The sequence below is a fragment of the Cryptomeria japonica genome, chromosome 7, assembly GCF_030272615.1.
Source record: "Cryptomeria japonica chromosome 7, Sugi_1.0, whole genome shotgun sequence".
NCBI lineage: Eukaryota > Viridiplantae > Streptophyta > Pinopsida > Cupressales > Cupressaceae > Cryptomeria > Cryptomeria japonica.
The window spans coordinates 334,886,638-334,904,765 of NC_081411.1; the positions used below are offsets into that span (position 1 = coordinate 334,886,638).

An 18,128-nucleotide genomic window follows, 5' to 3' on the forward strand; every position below is an offset into this window, starting at 1 on the left:
TGAATGATTTAGATCTGCCCTTTTAGCACACCAGGTCTGCACTTCTATATTCACCAAGTCTGCTCTTTAATGCACCATCTAACAGTAATAAGGAGCACTGAAATTGCTTTGTCTTCCTTGACTAAGTTCGCCCAGTTCACCTCTTATTTTCGCACACCAAGGAGCAGATGGATTTCACTAATTGCATGAATGAATGGATGTATTGAACTTGGCAAATGATCTTTATTTATATGTGCATATAACCTTAAGTTGGCCTTAATTAAATATATATGTTTGGCGCCAAATTGGTTTAGTGTGGTGTGTTCATTATAGGGCTGGCCCTGTTTAAGAGCACGCTACCCTCTTTGGCGTGTAGGGTCCAGCCCTACACGTTATGGCTTGGTGAAAGGGGGCCCAGCCCTTTAGGGATTCGAATGTTGCCTTAGGCAATCCGAATCCCCTTTTCTGAGCCTGGTTACAAACAATACTCCCTCTTAACTAAGGAAGAAAAGAATACATAATCTGAACCTCTAGAGTTCCATCTAGCACACAAACATAGAATGGATCTAGCACACAAGCATAGAATTACATCTCCCACCTAGCACACAAGCATAGAAGGTGTAATACACAAGTGGGTCTTTATATAATTACAATTTTCCATCTAGCACACAAGCATAGAATGGAACCTTCCATTCTTGCACACAAGCGAAGAATGGACAACCCTGCAGAAGAGAATCACTAAGGTTGAAGCTCCCTCTCAACCAGAGTTTCATTTTCCACAATACCAAGTCTGTCTCTAAAGTATTCAAACTTCACTCTGGATAAGGGTTTGGTAAGAATATCTGCAACTTGTTCATCTGTACTAATATACTTCAGCTGAATGTTGTCTCTTTGCACCATATCCCGAATGAAGTGATAATGAGTTTCCACATGCTTGGACCTGTCATGGAACATAGGATTAACTGACATCTTTACACATCTTTGATTATCACAATGAATAGTGGTAGGACAACTAGGTTTACCAAATAATCCAACAAGAAGTTTGTGAAGCCACACTACTTCTCTAAATGCAATAGATGTTGCAGTGTACTCAGCTTCTACAGTACTCAATGCTACTGAAGATTGCTTTCTACAGGCCCAAGAGATTACTGCAGAACCCAAGCTAAAGCAGATACTCGAAGTACTTTTCCTATTCTTGACACTTCCTGCCCAATCTGAATCTGAATAGCCTTCCAAGGAGATTGAGGTATTAAGTGAATACTTCAGCCCATAACCAATAGTGCCTCGCAGGTATCTCAGAATGTGCTTGGCTGCAACCAAGTGAACAAGTTTACGCATGCCCATGAATTGACTGAGAGCATTCACAGCATAACAGATATCTGGTCTAGTATTGACTAGATACATCAAGGATCCAATCAACTGCCTAGACTCAAATGGATCTGCAAAATCAGAGTTAGCTGCAGAAACACTCAACTTCTTTAAGTTAGATTCCATAGGAGTAGACATAGGTTTACAGTCCATCATTCTAAATCTTTTCAGAATACCAATAGTGTACTTTCCTTGACTTAGAAAAATTTCATTGGATTTTTGCCATGCTTCTAACCCTAGGAAGTAATGCATTAGACCTAGATCCTTCATTTCAAATTCTGAGGCTAATTCTTTCTTACATTTCATGATCAGTTTATTTTCACCGGTGAGAAATAAATCATCCACATATAGAACCAGAATTAGCATATCATTATTACATATTTTCAAGTAAAGGTTAGCATCAGCATCATTCTTACGAAATCCTAAACTTAGTAAGTACTTATCAATTCTTTCATACCAAGCACGAGGAGCCTGTTTGAGCCCATATAAGGCTTTTTTCAACCTGCAAACATGAGAGTCTCTTTTATGGATTACATAACCTTCTGGTTGCTCAATATAAACTTCTTCCTCAATAACACCATTAAGGAACGTTGTCTTAACATCCATTTGATGTAGCTCCCAACCTTTAGCTGCAGCAATAGCTATTATAGACCTAATAGAAGTATATCTAGCAACAAGAGCAAATGTTTCCTCATAATCTATTCCTTCCTTTTGAGAAAAACCACGAGCTACAAATCTAGCTTTATATTTCTCAATACTACCATCAGCATTATGCTTAATTTTAAATAACCATTTAGAGGAAACAACAGACTTACCTTTGGGTCTGGGTACAATGTCCCAAACATCATTCTTGATAATGGACTCATACTCGTCATCCATGGCTGACTTCCAAGCATGATGAGTCATAGCTTCTTTGACATCGTGAGGTTCAGACTCGACAATGTTGCACATTACAGAAATGTAGTTGGCATGATTTTGAGGTCTCTTGCTATCTCTTAAGGTTCCTTTGGGAGCAGCGAATCCTTTAGCATCTTGAATGGTGTTTCTAACCCAAAGTGGCCTCTTCTTGCTGACCAAAATATCCTTAGATATATCTGTAGAGTCCATGGGTTCTGCTGGATCATCCTGAACTTCCTAATCCGGGAGGTCAATAGACTCCTTTTGTATCTCAGGGTTAGAATCAACATTTGATTCTTGATTTTCAATCACAATATCATCATTATCAGATAATGAAGCTTTAGATCTTTTGAATGCAATATCTTCTTCAAAAGTTACATCTCTACTTAGCTCAACATACCTTTCACCTGAAATGTAGATCCTGAAGGCTTTGGAAGATTCACTGTATCCTACTAAGATGCCTTTCTTTCCAGAGGGATCCAACTTGGTTTGTTTTTCCTTAAGCACATGAACATACACAGGGCTCCCGAAGATTCTTAAGTGGCTAATGTCAGGTTTGATTCCTGTAAAGGCTTCTTCGGGGGTTACATTCTTTAGAGCACAATGAGGACATCTATTCTGAATGTAAATTGTTGTTTTGGATGCCTCCGCCCATAGGAAGGGTTGCAGGTCTTGATCATGAATCATGGCTCTTGCAGCTTCAACAATGGTCCTATTCTTTCTTTCAGCAACTCCATTTTGCTCAGGATTGTAGGGAACTGTTGACGTGTATTTTGTACACAATCATACACAGAATAAAATACCGACAGGCATCTTATCCTCTCTTGAGAAAATAGTCTCTAACTGCTGAAGATCTGCAAAAAGGATCAGTTAGATGGACTCCAAGGTTCTTTTAGTGGGGTCTCCACGTGTGGACAAGCTTTTTTAGTGGTATGATGTGATTTGCTGTTTCCTCCAAGGCGTCTTACGGATTCAAAAGTTCGAAGATTTTACTAAACTAAAAGGAACTTTCAAAAAATGGAAAAAGGACAGGATTTAAGTAAGTCTAATCTAGCCTAACCCTATGAACGACTTAGCATGAATGAGATTTGGCAAGACTCAACCAACTTCAATTTTGCCATAAGATAACAACTCAATTGAAATTAGTGCGATCTTCTAAGGTAATAATGGTATTCAATGCATCAAAAACCAAGGACACTACTACGAAGGTACATATCCTAGATGCGAAAATGCTTGAAGGTTAAGGACTCAAAATGTTTTCCAGTCGACCACGCAAGGCGTTCCTACAATCAGCAAGAAGCTAGTGGTTTGGATAGCGAATCCTACCAAATATCAAATCTCACACTTAGCCTTTCAAATTAACAAACTATTTTGATTGAGCGTGATTCAAGTACATCCAACAACCATGAAGATAACTTAAGAAATTTGCAACAAAACACCATAACTTCAATATTTTATTGATTTCCAAGTCATCATATACAACAATTGCTTGAATTTCTCTCTTCAAGACTCAATCTTGCTACAAAATAAAAATTGCTTCTAACTCTAATCTCTCTATTACATCAACTATTATCTCTCACACTTATTCACTATTTTTCTATTATCAAATGAAATGAAAAATGGGGGTATAAATAGCATCCCCAGTTACAATGAAAGGTCCAAATTGAAAATAAATCAATGGACAAGATCATGACACCTAAACCCTAATTAGGGTTTGTTACAAATGACCTCCTTTTTACTGAACAACATTAAATACATAGCCAAATATTAAATTTGGCACAAAAATCTAGGAGGTATCAGCCAATGAGAAATAAGATGTCATGTCATCTGTAACAACCTTTCATCTAGAATCTTATTCCCTTTCCAATTCTCTTTCTTAGCATATGCAATGAATTTTGTCACGATTCCTTCGATTTCTGTGCTTGGAATCTCGGGAAGATTCTTGATACTCTCTTCTAAGTGGATAACCTGATCAAATGCATCTAGAAGAGCTGTGTCCCAAGTAGGTTCATTGATGTGACTGAAATATGTCCTCCATGCACCGACCTCTTTCTCAAGCTTTCTATTCTTTTCTACTTCTTCTCTAAACTTGTCTTTCAATGCCTCAAATGTGTCGGTGGCATCATCTAAAGTCTGCTCTGCTGTGGATGGTCCTAACTCAATAGTCTGTATATGGTAGTCTTCTGCTAGGATCTCACCCTCATATTTGTCTGCTGCCGGTGTAGCTATCTGCAGTTTTCTAGATCCAGTCTCATCTCGAATCATCTTGGACATCTTTGTAGCCTTCTTTTTCTCTGTTGTCATATGTGAACGTCCCACGAGGCTCTCTAAATCAATTGCACTGTCCTCGTCCTCAATTACGATCACCTTAGTCAATCTTTCCTTCAACCAATCTGGGATATTCGATCTTGTCTCTTGAACTTGAATCTCTTTATGTACTATTTCTTCTTGTCTGGGAGGAGATGTTACTTCATTATCATTATCTAAATCATAGTCTTGGAGAGATCCATCGGATGAAACATGCTGTACCTGTCCTTCCTCCTGCCTATCATTCTGTACCATCGATTCCATGGACTCTTCCACTCGAACTGTTCTATCCTCTGACCTGGAAGAAGTACCTGGTGTTTGATCTTTGTTGGCACCTTGCTTTTTCTTGGAAGGCTCTTTCTTTTCTGATCTTTCCTTTCTCTTTGAACCTCTCGAATGGAGATTGCCCTCACTGGCACATCGAAGGTTACCCTCACCTGAATTCCTAGGATTAGGATTGCCTTCACTAACACTGGCTCCACCTTCGGCTGGTTTCTCTTCCAAAGTAAAAGACATGGCTATGCCTTGTTCTCTCAACTTCTGATGCTGAACGTCTACCCATCTGCGAGTATAAGACAAGACTGGTGCCATCAAATCATCTAAATCCACGGCCTCGGGCTCATTCCAATTCAAACTTATTGTCTTGCTTTCTCTATCATATGAAGATTGGATGTGCCTGCCGTTGTCCTGAGCTTGGTCGGCTACTCTGTAAATCTTACATTTCCTGATGAAATCCAAAGGCAATCTAGAATGTATTTTTCGTTTCACTTCGAGATCATCTAGGAGATTCATCATAAAATCTTCAATTTGGTACTCATGTCTAAATCTTCTACCGACCGTCTCCTCTAAGTGTCCATGTGGATCAAAACTATTCCTCCAAGCAAAAGATGAAAAAGGATACAAGGCTAACTCCTTCTCTGCGTCATCCATGGCTAAGACATTAGGACATACCTCAACTGAATTACCCAAAATAATAGGTACCTGAACTCCATTCTGATGTCTGTGTCTGAATGCCTTCACATATGCTGCCAATTGCCTTGTTACTTCAAGTAACACAATTCTATCTGTCGGGTACCTCGGCAACATGTATGGAGGTAAAGGACATCCATGCACTCTAATGTAAGTGAACTTGGGAAACTGAATGAACCAAGCACCGTACCTCTTGATGAATTCCTGGGCATCCTGAGATAATCTGTTGTGAATCCCTCCTTGCAACGTCCTTGTGATGTTCATCGTGAAAGTATCATTGATTAACTTGTAGTTCTTCCCTGGTGGATGATGCAAGTAGGTATAGGATTCACAAACTCTGACCTCGCCGGGTCCTCTTCCAATCACTCCTCTGTGAGGTAGTCCTGCGTACTCAACGCTCCTGATTAAGGCATAGATGACGTATGAACTCATGTGGAAGGACTTAGTAGCCCTGAGTCTTCTCAACTGTACGTCCAAGCAATGGCTAATTATCCTAGCCCAATGTATTGTACCCTTTCCTTGAACAATCACCTGGATGAAGTAAAACATCCATTTCTCAAAATAGAAGGCATGAGGTGCTCCTGTAACTCTGTTGAGCATGGTAATCAAATCTCTGTACTCCTCTTGGAAATCAATCCTGTGTGGTGTGTTCGGTACTTTGCTCAGACGGGGACGACTCTTAAGTAGCCAGTTCTTGTTGATTATGCTTAGGCAAGCATCTGGATCATCATCATACACTGATCTGGCTCCTTCAATGCTCTTGTATATCATGTCCCTGTGCTCTGGAAGATGGAAGGCTTCACTTATGGCTTCCTCTGAAAGGTACGCCAAAGTGTTTCCCTCATTGGACACAATTGTCCTGGACTGTGGATTGTAATGACGGGCACACTCGATCATTAACTCGTGGCACTGAATGGCTGGAGGAAAACCGGCCGCCTTAATGATGCCACTCTCTATTATTCTCCGGGCGACAGGTGATGGCTTGCCGATGTAAGGGACCTCCCGGAACTTCTTTGTGCTAAAGTTCCCCAAGTTGGTATCTCCAATGTTGCTCCACTTGGACACGATTTTGGTCTCCACTTCTTCGGTCTTCTGATCTTCTTTCATGAGAGCCGAGCGACTGGTGGATGCTCCCGCCTTTGGGGTCGCCATACCTACACAACATTTCATTATAAGAAATAGATTTTGCAATAAATAACGTAAATAAGAGAGATAAATTTTAGGAAACCTCATGATAAGTCTCTAGAGTTATCATTTCCTAAAATACAACGATTGAGCTAAGAGATATTCAAGAATCAAAATTTCAAAATTTGAAATATGACGATGAATGAATAAAGCAATAACAATTAAATCGCCATACCTCGATAGAGAGCTAACTCTAGAATGCAAAAAAAACAAAATTTGCCTAGGCAAAATTTGAGGTATAAAGTAATCTTCAATATGATCTCCTCAAAATTGACTTCGCCACCTCTGGAGAGAACGTGATCTTCAATTATCGCCTTGGACGTGGTCTCAAATGGATCTTCAAATTCGCACTTTGGCGTGGTCTCCAAGTCCTTAGCAAATTCGCCTTAATGTATCCTCAAGCTCGCACTTGGTGTGGTCTTCAAATTCGCACCACCTTTTGATTGCTTACGCCACCTTGGATGGAATTCGCACCTCTTCAAACACACTTCGCACTCCACACAAGATGATACTAGCGCCACCTTTGGTTTGAAATCGCACTACCTTTTGATAACTTAGCGCGCCACCCTTGGATGAATGAAACTCGCACTATATTCGCCTCTTCTCAATTCGCATGAAGGAAGGTAAAATAATGATGTAGAAAATGAAATCTCTCACCCCTTATATATAGCGCGTTCATCCTTCACCCCTTAGGCCGACTTGATAAAATATAACAATTTCAAACGATTTTTAAATGATTTTTAAATTAAATAACAAGGCCGACCTCCATATATGAGCGCTCCAATTCGATTTTTTATTAATTAATTAACTATTAATGCCTTGCGTTTTTTTAAATGAGAATTTCGATTAATAAAGGCAAAATAATTAATAAATGTTTAACGCCATATTAAATGCCAATTTAAATAAGATTTTCAAATTTTAAAATCGATTTAGCATTTAAGGAAATTTGAATTGTTTAATTTGGCGCCAAAAATATGAAAATAAAGGGACGTACCTCATCGCTCTGGTCCCTTGGAGAGGGACAGGAGCGATCCATGATTTTGGTCTTGATTCTTGCATTTTCAACGTTCAACTCCTTCATTCCCATGTTCCAAATCGATCATCTGGTGGTCCTTCGAATTTGAATTTCTTTCTTGTGCGAGCAAGTGCATCTCATGACCATTATCGCCCTGGTCCCTTGGAGAGGGACAGGAGCGATCCTAAGGTTTTTGCTTGAAATTCTCCATTTTGGTACGATCCTTTCCTTGTATCATCTTCCAAATGCTATTTAAAACCTTGTGCGTCTTTTTCTTAACGTGATTTTCAAAGAATATCATGTGTTTTGCCTAACATCGCCCTTGTCCCTTGGAGAGGGACAGGAGTGATCTCCATGTCTTCACGTTCATCTTGTATCTTTGACCTTCGAACTTCCATTGTAGGGCGAACAACCTCTATGCTCATGTCCTTTCGCGCTTATTCCATTTGTCTTCATTATGTGTTTGGACGTATTAAAGGGACCATCGCCCTTGTCCCTTGGAGAGGGACAGGAGCGATCCATTATTTCTCCTTGATCTTGGCGACTTTTAAACTTCGATCTCCTTTGCAATGTCCTTCAAACGTCGTCCTTCGCACTTCCTAACCTCACTTCGCCTTGATCTTTGAAGGAACGTGAGTGTTTTGATAGTATCGCCTTGGTCCTTGTCCAAAGGACAGGAGCGATATGGGGCTTTTACACTATTTGGCGATGTTTAGACGTTCAAACCCATTGCAAATTATCTTCAAACGATGTCTTGGAGCATATGTTATCTTAGGGCGTCTTGACTTAGCTTGACCTTGAAGCAAAACAAGGAATCCAAAGCAAATCGCCCTGGTCCCTTGGAGAGGGACAGGAGCGATATGGTTCCTAGATCCATTTTGGTGATTATTTAACGTTCAAAACTCTTGTTTATCATCTTGTTGTCATACCATGGACCCTCCAGAACATTGCAACATCTTGTCCTTACGTAAATTTTGCCTGAAATGGCCAATGCATCTAACATCGCTCTGGTCCCTTGGAGAGGGACAGGAGCGAAGTTCATCATTGCGAGCTCGTTCTTGTTTTTACCAACTTGCAATTATCTTCATTGCGTGAAATGACGTCCTTTAAGTCCTCTTGGTAACTTAATATTTGCTTGTCCTTTGAAATCGATGCCTTAATGGAAATATCGCTCTGGTCCCTTGGAGAGGGACAGGAGCGATATGGGTCTTAGAGTGCACATTCCTTCCATGTGATGACCTTTACAACCTTGCGCTTGATGGAAATGCCCTAAAATGTCTTCGCCACCCTTCGTCTTGACTTGGATCGGTTTAAACATGAACAAGAAGCAATACAACCATTGTATCGCCCTGGTCCCTTGGAGAGGGACAGGAGCGAACTTGCTCTTGTGGCCTTCATTTCACTTTGTCACCTCCCAAATTTATATTCAACGGACTCATCCTTCTTCACTCTATTCGTCCATGCCTTGACGTCATTTGTAACTTTGCAAGAAAAGCAATTGTATCAAAAATCGCTCTGGTCCCTTCCTAAGGGACAGGAGCGAACTAGGCATTTAACACTGGTATGGACGTCCCAAAAATCTTCAATTTATATTCAATGCGTTCATCTCATGTTCTCCTTTGTTTTTGAACGTAAACTTGCCTTGACCCTTGTCTGGATTTTGCAAAATGAAGGAAATCGCTCTGGTCCCTGGGAGAGGGACAAGAGCTACAAGGTACTTCGCCCTGGTCCCTTGGAGAGGGACAGGAGCGATTTGGTCAACATAGGTCATTCTCCTTCGTTTTTGCATATCAAATTATATTCATTTGGCAAAGTATCTTCCCTTGGACGTCCTCAAATTGTTAAGTTTTCAAAATCTTGCAAGGACAAGACGAAATTTGAATTGTAGCTCCGGTCCTTCACTGAGGGACAAGAGCGATTTTCCTCCTGGAGGCATTTCTGTGCTCATGAAAATCTTTAATTTATATTCAATGGAAAGATCTCGCCGTTCTCCATCACTTCAAACGTAAAATTTGTCTGGACTCTGCAAGGATGATGAGATATTTGAAATTGAGCTCCCGTCCTTCACTGAGGGACAGGAGCGATTTTGCTCCTACAGGCCAAAATAACAAGATTTTTCACATTTTAACACTTCACGAGGCGAAAACAAATCAATTCCAATGTCCAGGATCAAAATTCAAAAAAAGTCAAAATTTGGTCAAAATATTCAATCAGACAAAAATTCACATTGACGGTCAACACTTAGACAAATTTAAGCTCTGCATGAACATTCCAATTGAAAATTAGACCATTTTGGCGAAATCATTGCATTCAAAATTTGCATTCTAGAAAAGAAGCTCAAAAGCTCTCAAAAATGACTGGATTTTGGCTTGAAAAGGCAAAATTTAAAACCCTAAGGCTTGGCCCTAAATCCAGACAACTAACTGACTAACAAAACCCTAAAAACGAAAGCGAAAACGAGCGAAAAACAAGCAAAAAGAGGGGGTCCCCATTTGCGATGGGGCGATGTGTGAAATGGTCACAACAGGAACACAGAACTCCCTCTTAATTCCTGTCTCAACACAAAAATCATGAAAACTACCTGAGGTGTACTCACCTCAATTGTCAGACCTTAAACATTTAATTCGTTTTCCAGAAGTATTTTCAACCAAGGCTTTGAATTCTTTAAATCTATTTAAGACTTCGTCAAAATCTTTAGATTTAAGAAAGTAAATCCATGTTTTCCTAGAAAAATCATCTATGAAGATAACATAATAAAGGAAACCGCTAGGAGATGCTACAGACATAGGACCACATAGATCTGAATGAATAAGATCTAACTTTTCTTTAGCCCTACTATCACTTTTATGAAATGGGTTCTTCACATTCTTACCCATTGCACGGCCTTTACAAGCATCATCATGAGATAAACTAAGTTTAGGCATACCTTTAACCATTTTACCAAGAGTGAGGAGAGCTTGAAAATGCAGATGTCCAAGTCTTCTATGTCATAGCTCGCATGATTCAGGAGCCTCATGAATGAGAGCTTGAATTGGGTTAACTACAAGCTTATACAAACTATCACATCTATTTCCAATAACACGAGCATTTTTGAAACTAGATTTCTTAGGCCAAGCAAGTACTTTACCTTCAGAAAATGCTATTTGCAAACCCTTATCTTCTAAAGAAGAAATGGAAATAAGATTTCTTTTAATTCCAGGTACAAAAAGAATATCACTGAGGTAAGGAAATACCAGAATCTAGTTTTAAAGAAGTAGTACCAGAACCTTTTACCGAATATCGAGCATCATCACCGATTACCACATGAAGGTTGGTATCCTTTTCTATCAGATCTGAAAGATGCTCACGGTAACCTGAGATGTGTCCGGAGGCTCCACTGTCAATTATCCAAGTATCACTATGCGTAGGAACGTTGCTTGATAGAACAGAGATAAGAAGATAGTCCTCATTTTGTTCAGTGACTTCATTTAAATTGGATTCCCTTTCCTTAGGATCATTCTGACAATCTCTAGCATAGTGACCATACTTATCACATCTGAAACAACGAATGTGGGAGGAATCTCTTGACTTCTTTCTTGGATCGCAGGAAGAGGGTCTAAAATCTTTGCTTCTCTTTTCTTTCTTCCAATGCCCACCTTTCCTATACTTAGCTGTGAGAACATGATTATCATCTTTGTGAGAGTTCTTGAGTTTTCCTCTTGTCTCAATTCGAGATTCCTCTTCAATGCAATCAGATTGGAGACGCTCAAAGTTGGGTCGTTCAGCTCTTCCACCAATGCTACGAATGAATGGTTCCCATTCATCAGGTAGACCATTTAATGCAATCATAACAAGATCTTTATCTGAAATTTGGCAATCAAGAGTACTTAGCTTATCCTTCAGTTCATTGATCTTCATGAAGTAGGCCATGATTGAGTCTTCTTTCATTTTGATGTGAAGTAGCTGCTGCCTTAGAGCAAGAGCCCTACTAAGGTTGTTGACTTCATACATTCCTTCCAAGTGTTTGATCATTTCCCTGGCAGAAGCAAATTTTGATATGATGGTGACAAGATGATTCTTGACTGATTCAATTATGATCTTCCTGGCTTTAAGAGAGTCTTTCTTGAACTGCTTCAATTCTTCAGCATCTTCAAGAGGGGACAGCCTTTTTTCTTCTACGAATTGAAGCAGTTCATTCTCTTCAAGAATCAATAAAATATGGACTTTCCAAGCAGCAAAGTCAAGGGCTCCATCGAGTCTATCTTCAGCCCTCAAACCTGACATTTTAATTTGAAAACAAACAGCAACTAGATGCAACCAAATAATTTACTGAAATCTCAAGTTAGTAAAACCTTAGCTCTGATACCATGTTAGTTTTTGTGTCTCAGACCAGCGATCAGACTTTAATTTCAGATTAACATTGAATAAATGATAAGCAAGTAAACTAAAGAGAGAAACCAAGTGCACAAGAGACAAACTCAATTACCCTGGGAAAACCTCCAAGGAGGAAAAACTCAGCACTAAAGACCCACAAGTCAGATTATGTGTTCAATTCTGAATTGTAACAATACAATACTTAGCTCAAGTCATGTGTCTCAGATCTGGAATCTTCAAACTGTACACTTGAATGATTCAGATCTGCCTTTTTAGCACACCAGGTCTGCACTTCTATATTCACCAAGTCTGCTCTTTAATGCACCATCTAACAGTAATAAGGAGCACCGAAATTGCTTTGTCTTCCTTGACTAAGTTCGCCCAGTTCACCTCTTATTTTCACACACCAAGGAGCTGATGGATTTCGCTGATTGCATGAATGAATGGATGTATTGAACTTGGCAAATGATCTTTATTTATATGTGCATATAACCTTAAGTCGGCCTTAATTAAATATATATGTTTGGCGCCAAATTGGTTTAGTGTGGCGTGTTCATTATAGGGCTGGCCCTGTTTAGGAACACGCTACCCTCTTTGGCATGTAGGGTCCAGCCCTACACGTTATGGCTTGATGAAAGGGGGCCTAGGCCTTTAGGGATTTGGATGTTGCCTTCCGAATCCCCTTTTCTGAGCCTAGTTACAAACAATACAGATGACAATGTTGTGTCTAAAATGGATTTTCCTTCAATAGGGGCAACAACCCAGCATCAAATGCTTTCTGGATTTTCCCTTTGGTGGTAAAAATTGCTTTCGGGGTTTGTGGCTAAATAAAGATTGGCAACAATCATTATTCCAAATCATATTTCTGAAGTACTCATACTAATAAGTTAATAACTGATGTTTCTAAAATCATTTTATAATGTGTAATGGCCCTTTTTTCGGCCTTGGTGAGCAGAATGGAGATTATTACTAATATGAATATTTAATAAAATGACTTTAGTTGGGGACCACAAATAAAACAGTATAAAGCCACTTTTGTGGAGGGGAGAGAATTAAAGATTATTATTTAAAAGTGACTTCTAAATATAGTTTTTTCCAAAAAATTTGAAAGGAAATTATAAAAGAGGATAAAGAGATTCATTTGGGTATTCTAAGCATTTGATATTTTGGTTGAAACCCCAATTGTGGAGTTGAGCAGATTTTCTACTACCACAAGACGAAACCCCTCAAGCAAAGATTGGTTTCAGTGGTGAAATATTCCTCCCTAGCCAATATGGCATGATTCACTCAGGGTCACGATTTGTGCAAAAATAGAGAATTGGTTGTAACTGCAAGTTTCAAATATCCAGGTATAAATTTGTTCAAACTTGCAGGTAAACAGTGAATCAGCTGGTTACTCAGTCGTACATTTTCTCAGTCCCTCATAGGAGTTGTACAGCTTGAGACTTTGTCAAGGTGAGCCAATAAATATTATTAGAAGCTTCAAAGAATTCCCTTATGCTTGCATAGCCTTCCTAGCCATTATTCTCGCTGGCTGTTGCATATTAAGTGGTGGCATACCCTTGTTGGAAACCAAAAGAGGTGGTGTGGCACTCAAAGGGTGGTGACACCTGGTCAAAATTTGTCGTTGCAAAAGGAAGGAGACTAAGTCGATGCTTTATGTATTGTTTATGCTAGCCACTAACCCCCCAAAAGGAATCACCCCATTTTAATATGTTTTCATACAATTTGAGAAAAAAAAAGTGTTTTACTTATTGAGGAGGGGTAGCATGGAGCAAATAGGAGTCAATTTCATTAATCAAACGTTGGCACACCATTGAAAGGAAGATGGCTACTCCAAAAGGTGCTAAATTCATTTATAATCTCTGTAGTATTATCCAAGGAGAATAAAGTCCCTTGCTAATTCTGACCCCAAAATTTTTTTGTTCTTCCAAAGGTTCCCTTGATATCATTAATACATAGTTTTCAGATTTGCAAAGGAAATGATGTTTTGATATTTATATGAGTAGACTATTATCTCAGAGAATGATAAAGAAATGCATTAATTGAATAGTAAATGAAATGCTTACAAACTAATTGCAGAGTTTTCATTAATTTTGCAATAGCAAAAATAAAGTTTACAAGAACGGAAGCATAATCTCTAGCCTTTCATTGATCTTCTCCAAGAGGGTTTTCGTCCTCCAAAAACTAAGATGAGCCAAGTTTGATCTCTTGAACCACAAGGGTTTCCGTCAAAGAAAATAAAATAAACTGCATAACCTTTTTCGAGAACTTTCCAAAAAACACAATATAAAATCACTTTATTAATTAAATAAGGATTGTATCCCCGAAAAATGATTTATTTCATTATTTAATTATTCCCAACCCCAAAAGACACTTTGTTGGTGTCCCGACATCTAAAACTTTCCATCCCAATTTCAACAAGCTATAACACTAAGGTGCTTTTAAATAATTTATATAATACTAAGCAACCGTAGTAATATTTAAAATATAACTATTAATGCACCCATATTGCAGAGACCATAGTTGAAATACTCGGACTCGGCAATGACTCGACAAACCCAAATTTTTAAAAAACTCAAGAAAAAAACAGCAATAACTCAGCAAATTTATCAAACATTTGAACATATATAATTTCTTCAAATATTCTTAAAAACACACATATATACATTGAGAATAGTCATCTCAAAATAGATTTTAATTTTTAAATGAAAAAAATATAAAATACATTTTTGACAATATATTAACATAAATAAAATTGTTATTATTATAATAAATATTTATAATGACATTTATTTTCTTAATTATTATATTGTAATGACTATTCATCAAAAACATACATAACTATTTAATATTTGTGGCCCATGTTCAATGGCAATTGTAAATTTCCAGAAAGGACACCTTTTTCTATCATTTTTAATGCTAAAATCTTTTAAAACACCCTTTTGATGGGAACAAGTAAGGGGCAAAGTGATCCACTCATATTTATCGAATGGTTACATAAAAATGGGAAAAGGCACCTTTTTAGGCACCCACTTGGGAAATTAAAAAGACACCTCTTTAGGTGGCCTCTTGAGGAAGTTGAAAGGTCATTTATTGGCTAGGTGTTGCATTTCCTGATTTCCATGTGTTGCTCTCTTAGAGGGGGCGTGAGAATTGCAAGAGGCACAAGAGTACTATAAAAGGGAGAATTGGGCTAGAGGTTTTTCATTCGAAGTTGAGTTCTTCTCTTCAAAGATAAAGAATAGTAGCTAAGGGGTGTAGAAGAGTAGCTTGTAGCTCCAACTTGCAAAGTTGTAGAGCCTAAGTGGCTAATATTTTGTAATTGATGAATTTGTAGTTCATTTCATTCGAGAAATAGAAAGCAGGCTATTTCTTGCAATTTTGTGAGTTATTCTCTTTGTTCTACTATGTATGAATTTTGGGTGTATTAATCTTGGTGGAGTAACCCTTCATCTAATGTAATAGAGAATTGTGCTTTGGGTGTGTGTGGGGAATCCCCTCATCACCCCGACGATGGTTACATAGAAGATGTCACACTAGGCCATACCATTATTATACCCAATTGTACTTCATTCAAGTATGAGTTACATTGTGTTTGACTTGTATAGACTCGGATCTAAATTGAGGCCGATTCAAGAATCCATATTTGTCATGAAATGCAAATATATGCATGGTTTAAAATTTTAAATGATTGCTTAAAATTTGATTTTTCGATAAAAAGATTTTTCATGAGTTGCATATATGTGATTTAATCATTATTTAATTGTGAGATTTGAATGAGGTTGAATATTTGTTTGATTTTTTAATTATTGTAGGGAGCATTTAGGAAAGGTAAATTAAAGTTGAATTTTCAAAAAGACAGAAAAAAATGGAAAACCTAAAAGCCTTAGCTATTTTTCACATTGTTAAATCTAGAAGGATTTTGCTCTCAAAACCCTCTCCAAGCAAAATTTGAAATTTTGAATCTAGGATCAATTTGGAATGCTAAGGAGTAGGATTTGAATTGGTTTGGGTAAGAAAAGGAAGGGGATTGCTTGTGGTGTAGAGATTCTCCCTCTCTTGGAGTTTTGCAAGTTTTGTGTTTGATTGTTCAACAAAAATCGAGGTAACTTGTTCATTTCTCCTCTCTTGTTTATGCTTTTGTTTATGGATGCAATGTTTACCATTAGGGGAGCATAGGTCTTCCCATTTAGCACTTAAATATTGCATTATGATTAGTATTTATTTATTGTTTGAATTTTTCAAATTTGGCCATTTTGTGCCCTCATAATGCCCAATTTTTCAAAACGGAAACAAAAGTGAATTTTACTACATGAAATGAATGTTCACATTTAGAGCCAAAGGGCAAATTTTGTTTTTTGGAAATTTTAAATTTAGAAAATGGAAAACTTCAAGGTATTTGAATGGAGTTCATTAATTTTACTGGATTTTTGTACTGAAAGAAATTTTGCAAAATTTGAATTCTTGATGTCTTGGAATGGAAGAAAGGATGTCTTCTTCATCATTTTTCAAGGCGAACCTATTAAGACTGTTGAAAATTTCGTTGAGTCAAAAATCATGCTTTGATTTTTGTGCCACATTTGGTTTTGGAAATGTGACGTAGGACGTAGGTGTTAGAAATATGGGAGTAGCTTCCAATGCTTGTCAATACCCAAAGAGGCTCAAGGATATCTCATGTAACAAAGATAATGATCCCAACAAGATGCTTGAAGCACTTATAAAGGCTCGATATGGGTGCAAAAGGCATGCCTGCAATTATATGATTGAGTAATCTCATCTATTGTGAGATGTGTATTTGATTCCGCTTAGTCTGTACCATAGGCTATTGCAATGACACTCTCTATTCCCTCTCTAGGATCTAGTCCTTATAGGCTATTGATACTTGCGCCAGTCAAGACATCTACGCTTGGGTGCTAGTGTCCAGCCTAAGTGCTAGCATCCCACCTGGGTGCTAGATTCCTCTTGGGGCACTATAGTCCCCCAAGAGCATTGTTGTCCCTCCATTCATTGAATAGCAAGTATTTCTGGACTTCTTTTGGGGAAACTTTGTGAATGCAAGTTGTTCCCCATGGCCTTGTGAGTCTCCTAAATCTTAGATAATGTCCATAAGCGTCATCGTTGAAAATTAATACTATCTTTGGTATTGGGATACACGACATCACATGAAAGCATCTTGTTGTCGCGCCTTGGCTTAGGTAGCTCATTCTCCTACTGTTAAAACCTTGAGACAGTGACCCTTGTTTGGTTGTTGCATATCTTATTTGTGAGGTGTGGCTGGTCAATGTTGGAGTCTTCTGCTTGTGCGACATTGCTTGGCAATAGTGGCATAATGTATAGTCATTTTGCACTCAATGGCACAATAGTGTTGTTAGTATTCTGCATTGTTGTTTTAAAACAAAAATTGTGGTTTTCCTAGTTAATGTCTTGGGAGTCCTTGGGGGATCATTACACATTTGATTTGTAATATCCAAGATCCCTTCATGTGTTACATTTTTTTGAGTGGAAAAGGGAAAAAAAAGACCATCCACAGCTTTTTTGGCAGAAAATCAACAATAAATAAATACAAATCTGTACCTAAGACCAGGGCTTGGCGGCAACACATTCATTGTATAACTTATAATGAATAGTCAGAAACAAATTAATTTAACAAAGAGAGTTTCTCAGATGCAGCAAGTATTATATCAAGTAAGTGATTAAGTAATTGGACAAGGCAATGGCAACAGATTGACATAGATTTTGAGTATGCTGATTACAAGTACCTTACATTAAGCATAACTAAAGATATTGTTTAGGAAAATTAAGTTATACCGACAGTGATCCTTTTGTTAGAAAGTTCATTTTGAAAAGATCTTCACCCCTGATGGTTCTTAGTGGGTACAGAAAATCATGGAAGCATTTCTATTAAGAAAACATTATAGACACTTAATTGTGAGTATTACATAATAAAAATTTTGCATTAGCACAACAGATACAAATATGAAGATTATTTCAACAACTAAATGCCCAACAATAAGAACAAGAACTTTACAGGCTAAATTTGAGAGGTGAATAA

At 38.0% G+C, this 18,128-nt stretch overlaps 1 protein-coding gene across 1 annotated transcript in view; it reads right to left on the reverse strand.

The window, feature by feature from the left end:
- LOC131043062 (uncharacterized) overlaps positions 1-18,128 on the reverse strand; it is a 197,457-nt gene that overhangs the window by 59,109 nt on the left and 120,220 nt on the right. The gene's annotated exons all lie outside the window — the stretch shown is intronic.